General features: G+C 45.7%; 1 pseudogene; it reads right to left on the reverse strand.

Moving 5' to 3' along the window:
* Positions 1 to 2,335: 2,335 nt before the first annotated feature.
* On the reverse strand, positions 2,336 to 9,036 carry LOC121432302 (annotated as a pseudogene).
* Positions 9,037 to 12,348: the final 3,312 nt, after the last annotated feature.

Here is a 12,348-nt window from a genome sequence, read left to right on the forward strand (position 1 = left end):
TCTGCATGCATGCGTGTGTGTATGTATGCACATATGCATTGTAGGTGCTTTCAGAGGCCAGAAGATGATAGCAGATCCCCCGGGAGCTAGAGAAACAGGTGGTTGTGAGCTATCAGATATGGGTGCTGGGAGCCAAACTCTGGTCCTCCAAAAGAGAAGCAAGCACTCTTAACCACTAAGTGATCTCTCCAACCTCTGCAGTTCCTTTTGTATGATATATAAGTTTTTCTTTGTCCTGACCCCGTTGAAGCTAGCAGCAAATTCTCTGTTGCCCATTAAGGTAGCATCAACCTCATTTTAACTGATATTCAAGCTCTTCCTTGGCCTGGCATCTGCCTCTACCCTCACCTTTTGCTTCATCTCCTCTTGTCATCTACAATCTCGTCTCATGAGGAATTACCTGCATGCTGGGAGAGCAATCTGATTTTCTCCACATCCACCTGCTTTCCTTTACAAAGAGGCAAATTTCCTGCTTACCATTAACACTTCACTGAGGGTTTTCCTTCTCTCGGTGTCAGTCATGATCCTATACTTGTAGACCGTAATTGTCCCTCAGTCCTGCCCTATGACTGTCCCTTCCTACCACATCACAGTTTCTACACATGCTTCCTTTGCTGCCTGTCCCTTATTTGAAGAGAGGGCACCAGTCCGTCTACTGATGAACTTCCATGACTGGTGTGAATGAAGCACCTTTAGAAGTCTGTGGGTGTGATGATCTTCAATCATTAACAAAGTTGGTGCCCCAGACAAAACAATAATGGGGGAGTAAACAGCAAAGGGACCAAGAAACGGGTATCCATGGCTGACATATCCTGATTATCATCAGCTTCTCTATCGAGGCTACCAAACACTTGAATGTATTGTAAAGGAGAATAATTTCAAGAGGCATTGTTCATTTTCTCCCTACATCCAAAGCAGAGACAAAAGCTAGTTAGAAGAGCCGAGTCAAGGGAGACCGTGAGACAGGCGTGACCTTGGGCAAGCCAGCAGCTAGGCCTAGTGAGAGTTGAACAGCTGGCAGAGGTACAGCTGTAGACCTCAGCGACTCTGGGTCCAAAGCACATTGAGAGTGATGAGTTTTGGGGTGCATTGCAAGTCAGGGTGGCCATTTTGGATGCCAGTGACATTAGCAGTCGGGTAAAAGAGTATACCCTTCTATGGCTCTCCCGATTCATTCCTAAGTGAAATCCACACCACTACCCTTATCTCCTTTGAGAATGGTTTATTTGACAACACAGAAGTAATTTTTCTCAATGACCTCACTAACTCTTTCTTACCTGCCCTATATTGTCACCAGTGAATCCTCTGCCTCAGTTCTAACCCATCAGAGTCTGGCCAAACGGAGGCTTGCTACAGCCATACTTGGAGAATCCATGGCTGTTCACTCCTGACTCAGTCTTGGTAGAGTTGCCTTCACGCTGCTCAGAAACTAACTATGCACCCACCCTAAGACAAATATACATCCTCTTCTTTGATCCTTAACCGCGGAGCACAGGGAACTCATCCAGAGCACAGAGCAGCAATCCTCCCAGACATGGACTCCTTCAATCCCATGCATTGCCTTTCTTTCACTGTGAGAGCAATGCTGACATGACCTAGCTTTCTAAATTTTAATTCCAAAGCAAGAGCAGATTATGCTCATCTATGCAGCCTCTCAGATGGAACTGGAAAGATCTCCCAGCCTGCACTGCTCTCCCAGAGGAACTGAATTTGATTCCCCATACCACCTTCAAATGACTCACAGCCCTGTAATTCCAGCTTCAAGGGGATTTGATGCCTTTGGTCTCTGAAGGCATGTTCACTCTTGTGCACATAACACATATACCTAATTAAAAATAAAATTAAGACAAAACAAAAATCTCTTTGTTAAGGCATAGTGTCAAACCTAGTCAAATGCCACTTTCATAAGGAAGTACCAATTGACAAAGCTCATTGACTTCTCTCTCTCTCTCTCTCTCTCTCTCTCTCTTTCTCTCTCTTTCTCTCTCTCTCTCTCCTATCCCTATCTCAAGTGCAATGAACTTTATTGATGACATTCAAGAAAGCAGGGGTTCCTAAACCTCTGCCACTCTTCTGGGCCCCGGGGATGTAAACTGTGAGAAGAGATGTTCAATGTTGGGGCTGAGTTGGGAGATAAACTCCTCAGCAGCTGAGAGCCTCTGTCTCGCTCCCATGTTCTTGCTGGGGTGGTTAGTCCGAAGCATCTTACTCCTTGGAGGCCATGTAGGTCACGAGGTTCACCACCCACCTTGTTGCTGTTGCTGTATTCATTGTCACACCAGGAAATGAGAGCAATGCCAGCCCCAGAATCACTGTTAGAGTTGCAGGAGAAAACCTACTCCTCAGTGCAGCCCAGAATGCCCTTTAGTGGGCCCTCTGATGCCTACTTCACAGGCTTCTTGATGTCCTTGTACTTGGCAGCTTTCTCCAGGCAGCGTGTCAGATCCACAGCAGTACACTGAGGGCAGAAACACAGAGTTCCGTGCCAGTGAGCATCCCATTCAGCTCCGGGATGACCTTGCCTACAGCCTTGGCATTGCCAGTGAATACAGGGATGATATTCTGGGAAGCCCCATAGCCATCATTCCGGAGCTTCCCAGAAGTGTCATCTACAGTCTTCTGTGTGGCAATGATGGCATGGACTGTGATGATGAGTCATTTTACAAAGCCAAGGTTGTCATGGATGAGTTGGGATTGGGGGCGGGGGGTGAGCAGTTGGTACCTCAGTATACACTGCAGACAATCTTGAACTAGTTGTCATACTCCTCATGGTCCATACCCATCACAGACAAGGGGGCATCAGCAGAAGGTACAGAGATGATGCCCCTTGTGGATCTACCCTTCAAGTAGACCCTGTTCTTCTCCACAGTCGTGAGAGCATCAGTAGAGTCCACAACATACTTGGCACTAATATCACCCCATTTAATGTTGGTGGGATCTTCCTCCTGAATGATGGTGATGGTTTTCCAGTATTTCAATTTAGGCAACACAATTTCAGTGATCAGCAATTCATGTCTTATGTAATGGTGTTTGCTCCCAACATTAGATTTCTGAATGAAGCTATTTTGTTTAGATGAGCACTTTCCCGTGAAATGCTTTAGATTATACTTAGGAGAAATGAGTGAGGTGGAAAGTTGTTTCTAAAGGAACTATTTATTGTTCTCTCTTCTTTAGCAAGCACTCTAGATCTTCCTCCCTCTGAGGTCCCTTAGGTCATGATGAAGAGGTTACACCTGGTCCTAATGGTGATGAGAAATACCTCTGCAATTTGTAATAGGTGAATAATCTGGCCAGGCTTCATTTTCAAAAGACCTGCTAGTTAGAAAGACAGAGAAGGTATTTGAACAAAACAAGTCTGGAGGAATCTTTCCTTTGAGAGTACTGTATGGTTTTTAGAAAGACTCCTCAGTCTAGTGAAGAGACTTTAACCCAATGTCTGGCATCTGCCCACAGCTCCTGGGAAGTTATTTCTTAACCTTGGGTTTAATTTCTGATAAAGTAATTTTCATTTGTTTGGGGCTTTGTGACATGCACACAGAACCTAATAGTGTGGTTTGGAATGGGGTTTCTGCTTCTGCAGTATCAGTTGGGACCTCCGGAGGGAATGGAAACTGAGTTTTGAGGTCAGGTTCTTTACTCGGTAGTTAGGGTAATGCTGTTGAGCTTCAAACACTCTCAGAACACTAAAGGCTGGAGCACATTTGTTGCTGGTGCTTCTTGGTGAATAGCAACCCACACCTTGGTCCATAACCCTTCCAGAGAGGAGACCAGGCAATTCCATGTTTGGAACTCTGATGGGCTCTGCCCTGGATACCTGTATCTCTCCCCTTGTGTGACTGTACTGTGTGTCCTTTATCTGTTAATACAGCCTCCAGCAATGTCTCCTGAGTTCCTTTTGTGAGCTATTAAAACCCAGTGGGACATGGAAACTTGGAGCACGTAGATAGAGCTAGAGGATAAGGTCATCTTAGGCAACAGCTCCTGAATTTGGTGCCAGGAAGGAGGCCAAACTTCCCTTAGGATTTCACAGGTGTCCCCAACAAGGAATGGAAGTGGGAATGAGTGAGCATGGACATGTTGCTGCGACTTTTATCAAGAGCCATAGTAAGGCTTGTGGACAGGCCGGACAGGTTGGGTGGGTGGAGGAGAGTGTTTAACACAATGGCCAGGTCACAGCCAGGCTGAATTGTTAAGTAGTTTTGTTTTCTAGATTTTTTTTACCCATAGTGCTCAGAACAATCTGGGACATTTTAGATATATAACAAATGGTAAATGAAGGGCAGACTGAGACCAAGGGGAAATGCAGACCAGGCTGGGAAATGAGAGTAGAATCAAGCGGTGGTTAGCAGTTTAAATGCCTCTGGATTTTAAATTCATCCAGGAAACCATTTTGTTTTAAACAGAATGCATATTTAGAATCCACAAATGGTTTGTCCCAGTTGGCTTGTCGCATGCATACAAAGGTGATTGAGGTGGTTTCTTGGCAAAGAGGTTAAAGTCTTTGATCATTGGGGGTCAGGAAGCATCAAGCTGAGCTGGGAGCTCTTGCTCCTTTTCAAAGTCGCATGGGGTCCACCTGTGGAATAGGCTCCAGCTCTTGGCTCTCTAGCCTCTGGGACCCCCACAGACACCCTGAGCAAAACCTCCTGCCAGTGCCAGCTCCTTGTGTTGTGGCCTGCTTGGACCACTGGACTTGTTGACTGCAGGAGTGATGGAGCCCTGCCCATCAGGCTGTTTTGGTGGGCTGTATTTCAACACCGGTCAGGACTCCCTTGCCTACTGACAGTTGTCTCGTTTTCATGCTCTTTACTCTGGAAAGTTGGAACTATACAAATGTCCCCTTGACTCGGCTTCTGTGGTCGCCACTGTCTCTCCGGGACTGCACACACTCGGTCATTAAACCGACAGCAATAGGCAGGGGTAAAGTTTGCCTCCACCTGTTATCTGAGAGGCTCCTAAAGCTGCAGTCTAGTTAGAACAACGATAGTGCTGGACACGTTTAGTGACTACTTCTGAGGGAGGGCAAATATAGTGCCATGTGACAAGATGCAAGGCCCGGGATAAAGTCTCTGTAACTGCCGGCTACATTCATGTCTATTAGACGCAGTCTTGGTCACTGAAGTAAAAATCTACTGTTGTTCATCTGTTGAAATCCAATTTCAGAGGCTTTCCACTTTAAAAAAAAATAACTCCTCTGCCTTAATTCTATGTACACGTAACAAAAATCTCCTAAAATAGAGAGCATCACAAATTTTGTGAGGATAAAGTGGCCAACAGAGAGATCGTATGCTTTATACGGGGTGGATACAGCTACAGCTGACAGAGAAAGAATGGAAGGAACTTATTAAAACGGAATTCCTGTTCATCTCAGGGCTGTGCCATGCGTGGTTCCATGAAAAACCTCCTTCAGCAAGGCCACCATGAAGCCCATCCCACGGTTTGCTGCATACGTTATTTTAATGGGGCTCTTTATGTTTGCCTACGCTTCGGGTCTCATTTATAGAACCAAATGGCAGGATGTGGGGCGTGGACTCCGGTGTCTGCAGAGCTGTGGAGGGGCTGAGACTGAGATCAAGTTCCTTGTGAACTAAGCAGGTCTATGTCATTGTCCTTGCAACCAGTTAAGACTCTGGATATCTGAACAAAGAGGGAAAGAAAGCCAGTGAGCAGGGCTTTTAAAGCCAACTGCCCTGGTTTGGAGTGTTTAATCTCACACAGTCTCTCCTTCCCTGAACTTCTGCATTTCATCCACACACTAGGGCAACAGGGGCCACACCGTATCCCCCTGGGGGTTACAGAGGTGGTGCCTGCAGCAGCCCCACAGGTTTTCTTCCTGGGATGCCGACTGCTGGAGAGCAGCCTGCAAAAGGCGGCTCCTGTGAGTTTCTTCTAGGCAATCCTGCTGCTTGGTTAGCACTTCACACAAGGACGACTCAGTGTGAAAACCTATTCTTTCTGTCATGGGGGACAGATGTTCGTAAGGGTCAGGTGGAGCTGAAAAAGGAGACTCAGAAGCAGGGCTGAGCGCTGGCATCTGAGCAAGGAACAGCACAGCCGTTTCTGGATTTTGGCTTTCTTCAATGCTCCCAGAGGCCAAGGACATTGTTCCATCGAATTCAGATGCTGAAGCATCATTGAGCAAATAGCAAAACCCATCTTGAGTGGGTTCATTACTGTTACGTCAGTTCCATTTAGTTAATGCTGCATTTTCTAAAATCGTATTTTCCATAGAGTGATTAGGAGTCAAAGACAAAAGGAAGAGAAAGTAAACTAATCAGTGCCCACATAGTAAATGGCGTACCTAAACAAAGGCTTGCTGGCTCGGCGATGGCCAAGGCAGCAAGCTTTCCAAGCATGGGTTCTGAGTGAGCATTACTCATGCTGCCAGCTCTTTGCTGGGTTCTCTTCAGTCCCTGGGCGGAGCTGAAGAAGTTAGCTGACTGCATCTGGACGTGGAGATCTGCATTTCACATAGTTTCACATTTCTGTTTTCTGGACAGCAGTGTGGTCTGCCTCTGGGTCTTCACCAGGGCCTCAGCTGCGAGGGCTTGGCGATCTGGCCAGCTCATGTTCCTTCATACCCCTGGAGGATCATGGGACACACTTACAGATGAGCCGTGGCTGTTAACTTTGATGGGAGCTGCGAGAGCTTCTGTGGTGATTTAGTTCCACATTAGAGACCCTGACAGTTTTGCTCTGACTTCTGAATTAGTCGTTTCTTGAATTTAGGCCATCAGAGCTTCAGTTGTTCCTCAGAGTCATACACCAAATCAGGCTAATCCACTTGGCTGAGTGGAATACTTTCATGGCATCTCCCTTAATCCAAAAGGAAGGTACAGTGGCTACTTTTGCACAGACACTTCCATGCACCAGGCATCTGAAGGTTGGTTACCCCCTATATTGTCTCCAGTACCTCTCAGGGAAGAAACTGCCATTACTATTGAAAGCAGCTTTACCCGTCATGGAGATAAAGAAGTGAGCCCCAGCTGGAGTCTTGGAAACAAATTTCTCTGTATTCATTTCTTCTGTGCACACCACAATCATTCATTCTGTGCACACTGCATTTATGTCTTCTGTTTCATTCATTCATTTCTTTTGAGCTCACTGTATTCATTTCTTCTGTGCACATGGCATTCACTGCTGTGCACACTGCATTCATTGGTGCACACCACATTTATTTCTTCTGTGCACATTCATTCATTTCTTCTGTGCACACCACATTTATTCATTTCTTCTGTGCACATGGCATTTATTCATTTCTTCTGTGCACATGGCATTAATTTCTTCTGTGCCCACCTTTGGGAACACCAGCCATTTTCAGAAGCTTGTGTCATTTCATCTGTAAGATCTGTCTACTTTCTAGATGGCTCTCAGGATCGCCACCCATAACAGATGGTCTGGCTCCTTCCAACAGTTCAGTCCGTACTGCTAGTGTCCTTCCACCTATTCGACGGAGTCCAGGGAGGTGACAAGCACTGAGTGATGTTCCTTTCCATGTGCTCCATCTCTTCTAACAGTCACAGCATTGTGTATGAGTTCAGCCTTCAGAGTAGACCTTGTTAGGCACACCTTTCTGGTGACCACTCTCAGAGTTTCTGTAACCTGTCTTCACAGTGAACTTGGGTATTTTCTATCTGGGAAGGTTCACTGATATTCTGAAATTAACCTTAGTCTGATATATGGCCATGTAGCCAGAGAGAGAGGCCAGCCAGAAGCAAGCATTGAAGGTGCTGAAGACACTGGACTGGACACCCTGATCCACTAGTCATCCAGATAGTCTGAAAGATACATGAGGACCCCAGAAGTAAACTCAGCTAGGTGTGGAAATGTACCACACACAAAAACCTAATGAAAATATGCATGGTTCTGCACTCCTCCATGGGACTGCCATCACACAGGATGACCTCAGGATCCTCCCAGCATCCTGGTATGCTGTGATTTATGCATAGAAAATATTGCTACCTGTTCCTCGTGTCTTGCCTGCAAGCATGTTATTCTTATCCTATGGAAATGCTGCCTACACATACATGTAATGAATTATATACTGCCTTCACGCTGTGTCCCCAAGTTGCCTCTCATCCTATTCAGGTGTCCCTCTCCTTGGTAGTAGAGTATTTGCCAAGCATGTACAGGCCACATCAAGGCAGGTTCCATGAGATGCCTATAGGGTTTCAGGAAGGCCATCTATTACAGATGACATTCATGAGGAAAAGAGTAGGAAACAGGAGGGACAGAGGGGAGAGTTCAGCTTCAGGAAGGCTCAGGCGCCATCCTTGCTTATTATATTGATTGCTAAGCAAGCTCAACTATCCCTTCATAGGGTGATCCAAGCTGGCTTGAGAGGGCCAGACTTGCATTAATTCCAATCTTTAAGCCTCAACATGGAATAATCATGAATGTACATCTTTCCAGAAAAGACACGAACTTGAGCCAACTCGATATATAACAGGCTGGCCCTAAAGATTCTGACCACCAGTGCCTCAAGCCCCAAGCAGCTAGGTAGCCTGACAAAGAAGGTCAGCTAGAGTGGTACCAAGTCTTTGAAATCTATTACATGTATTAAGATGATTCATGTAGGGCAGGAGGTGTAGCTCAAAGAGTATGTGCCTAGCATACAGTACATGCTCTGGATTACGTCCCCAGCACTGCAAAAACTGGGCGTAGTGATGTAAGTTTGTAATCCTAGCATGCATGTTATGGAGACAGGAGGGTAAGAGGTTCAAGGTCATCCTTGCCTTGGCTGTCAACCTGGGTTCCATGAGTTCTTGTCTCAGGAAAAGACAAAAGGGAGGAAGGAAAAGACAACTCAATTCCATTCCTGTCTGATGTCACAATGAAAGCCGCCCCAGGAAATACACAAAGGCATTTGGTCTTTGGGGTTGTGGAGTTGGTTGGGGGCAGGATGGAAGGAAAGAGATAAAGGGGGAAGGAGTAGATTGCTTGTTTCAGGGCAAAAGGGAAAAGTGAGAGGAGAAATTGAGAACAAGAATAGAACTAGGCATCGAGGTGAACTTGATATTACCTTGTGTCCTTCATGGTTCTGGTGTCTCAGAACTTCACCAGCCTGCTTAGGAAGCATGATGTGTGGCCAGTTACCCTTGACAGATGATGAGTCGGGGGCCAAGTTAGGCAGTACGTATACTAAATGCATGAACTTCAGTCTTTTAATTTAGTGTGCATCTCTGTGACTGCAGCTGCACCTGCTGCAGCCCAACTGCAAACACACAAACTATCAACCTGTGGAGGCCCCTTCCTCGAGCTTCACCAGGTCCCCTGCATCCTCCCACACTCTACTTAAGGACTTAAAGCCCAATGAGCCCGGCAGGCACTCCACCTTTGCTGCCTGATCCTTATGCATGAATGCGTACGTGAAAGCATGTTATTCTGGTCCTATGGAAATTCTGCCTGTACACCTTTGTAATGAATCTTCTTGCTGAAAGCCCAGATTCACAGCCGTACAGTAACCACTTAGAATAGGGCCTTCTGTAATACTGTGCACACTCACCTCTACCAGGCATCCCGTGGTATGCCAGAAAATGCCCCCTTGTGGGGTTGTAGAGGCCAGTCTAAAGGGCTTGCAGGTTGCAAACAGTGTGTATTTGTCTTAGAATGCTTTACACATACATGATTCCATCTCTCTCTGTCTCTCTCTGTCTCTGTCTCTGTCTCTCTCTCTCTCTCTGTGTGTGTGTGTGTGTGTGTGTGTGTGTGTGTGTGTGAGAGAGAGAGAGAGAGAGAGAGAGAGAGAGAGGCACATGTACACAGTGGTAGCTACCGTTCCATCCCATTATCCCTGTAAGACACAAATTGCCCCTCCTGTTTCAGAGACACAAAGAGATGAAGAAATGTGCCAAGTGGCAAAGCCAGGTTTCACACGCCACCCCCAGCACTTTTATGCAGAATCTTCCTCTGATGCCTTGGCCAGCCTGGAACTACTTGCCATATAAACCAGACTGGCCTTGGACTTGCAAAAAAAAAAAAAAATCCTCCTGCCTCAACCTTTTGAGTACTGGGTTCACAAGTGTGCATCATTGAACACGGCTCTCTCACCTCTGATTATTTTAGACTCTTGACCTTTGAGTTTAACTGTGCCAAACCAAACTACATGAATGCACACCCACATACACAAAAACACACACATACACACAAACACACACACACACACACACACACTCATGTCCCATTCTGCATCCTGTGATGTAGGTAGGTCTTCTATCTATCTGTTGATTTCATTGGTTAATTAATAAAGAAAACTGCTTGGCCTGATAGGTCAGAACATAGGTAGGTGGGAAAGACAGAACAGAATGCTGGGAGGAAGAAGGCAGTGAGGTAGACACGATGAAGCTCTGACCCAAGATAGATGTAGGCTAGACTCTTTCCAGTAAGCCACCACCTCGTGGTGCTACACAGATTATTAGAAATGGGTTAATCAAGATGTGAGAATTAGCCAGTAAGAGGCTAGAGCTAATGGGCCAGGCAGTGTTTAAATGAATACAGTTTGTGTGTTGTTATTTTGGGAGCATAAGCTAGCCAGGCAGCCAGGAGCTGGGCAGCAGGAACGCAGCCCATGTTCCTTCTACAATCCTGAGACTGTCTTATGTGAAGAAAATTATGTGGTGGGAGATGGCTATTCCATTTTATTCTCTTTTCTAGATCAAATAAGAAAATGTATTGAAATCATCCCGTAAACCATAAAATATTATATATCAAGTGTGGGTATAAATGCACACATCTTTATACACATGAATAAGAGCTCATCCCCCAGAAATCCTACCATCATGTGCCTCCTATTAAATACTTGGCATTTCTTGAGTGTCCCAGATGGCTGGAACACATATATGTATTCATAAGTTGTTAGTATATTTCGTTAATGTTTCATAGAAATAAACAGGTCAGTCACCCATGTACACACACACACACACACACACACACACACACAAAGGCTACTGTACCCTTTTGGGGGATGTTTACTCAAGAGTCTGAGCTTGGCTGAGCTTCTGCTGTGTCTTGGGGCAGCCTTGCACAGGTGTGAGCGTGGGCAGGAACCAATTTTCTAACGAATGGAGAAAATGATAAAACAAACAGAATGAAAAAGAAACCACAAAAGCAACATTATTTGATCTTGGTTCCAAAATAATAGCTTGATCAGAAGAGGGTGAAAGCGAGGTGCTTGGGAGGCTCAAGGATTGCTGGGAGAGGAGAAAGGGGTCAAGACAATCTAAAATAGAGCAAGGGCTCTGCACCACCCACCTCTCAACACAACGGACTGTGCTTGGCTCACAGCTAGTCTCCTAACACAGTGCATATCAGCAGGAGTGAGGTACAGAGCTGCCTTGAGAGGTGTTAGGGTCCTGCTCCTGCAGAAGATGCAGCCTAAGCACTTTGCTCAGAGCAGACCTGCAGGCCTTCGCTGCAGTTTGTTTACTTCACCTCTATTCCCTTCAGACTCTAAACTGTTAGAACTGGAGCCCAGAGACTGCTTTTTCCACATTGGTGGCTCAGTTTCTGTGAGCTGCGTGCCTAGAATCCACTTCCGTTTTGCTTGTCAAACCACAATTAGCTTCTATGCTGGGCTGATGGGAGAGAGAGAAGAGGAATGTGATGGGCTGGATTTCCCGGAAAAGGAAGAGAAATGGGACAAGAACCTTCCCAGAGCAGGAGTGTGAGAACACAGCCAAGGGTTTTGGGTGACCTCTGAAGGTCTCTCCTGCCTGCAATCTCTAATCAATTAGCTAACTAGCTCCCCCTCTCGACTTTTGCATACAGATAAAAAGTGCACAGCACTGTGAGAAGCAGCAGCGGTACAGAGCCAGGACAGAAGTCTCTGCTCATTGTTAGGAATGTTTTCTTAGAAAATAAAACTAAAAATCAACAACAAAATTAAAAACAGAACGATACATTAAAACCCATCTAAATGCAAAGTGTGTAGAAGTCATTGTGTTAATGATACATGGTGCTTTGGAGCCATCTTTTTCCTTGAAAGAGCCTACAAAAAAAAGGTAACAATTATCCATAGAACTAACTAAAAGTCACTTCTGACCTAAAGAATTAAGGACAGCAGCCAGGTGGTGGTGGCACACGCCTTTAATCCCAGAACTCTGGAAGCAGAGACGGGTGGATCTCTGTTAGTTCGAAGCCAGCCTGGTCTACACAGCAAGTGCCAGGACAGGTGCCAAAGCTACACAGAGAAACCCTGTCTCAAAAAACCAAAAAAAAAAAAAAGCATTAAAGACAGCAAGAAAAAAGCATTAAAGACAGCAAGAACGTCAGTCATAGAATAAAACCCCACCCCACTTACCTGAGTCATTTATTTTGCTATCCGCTGAAGTCCTTACATTATTTATTCTG

Source organism: Microtus oregoni, unplaced genomic scaffold (assembly GCF_018167655.1).
Source record: "Microtus oregoni isolate MIOR12 unplaced genomic scaffold, Mior012 000034F_ref0000314, whole genome shotgun sequence".
Taxonomy (NCBI): domain Eukaryota; kingdom Metazoa; phylum Chordata; class Mammalia; order Rodentia; family Cricetidae; genus Microtus; species Microtus oregoni.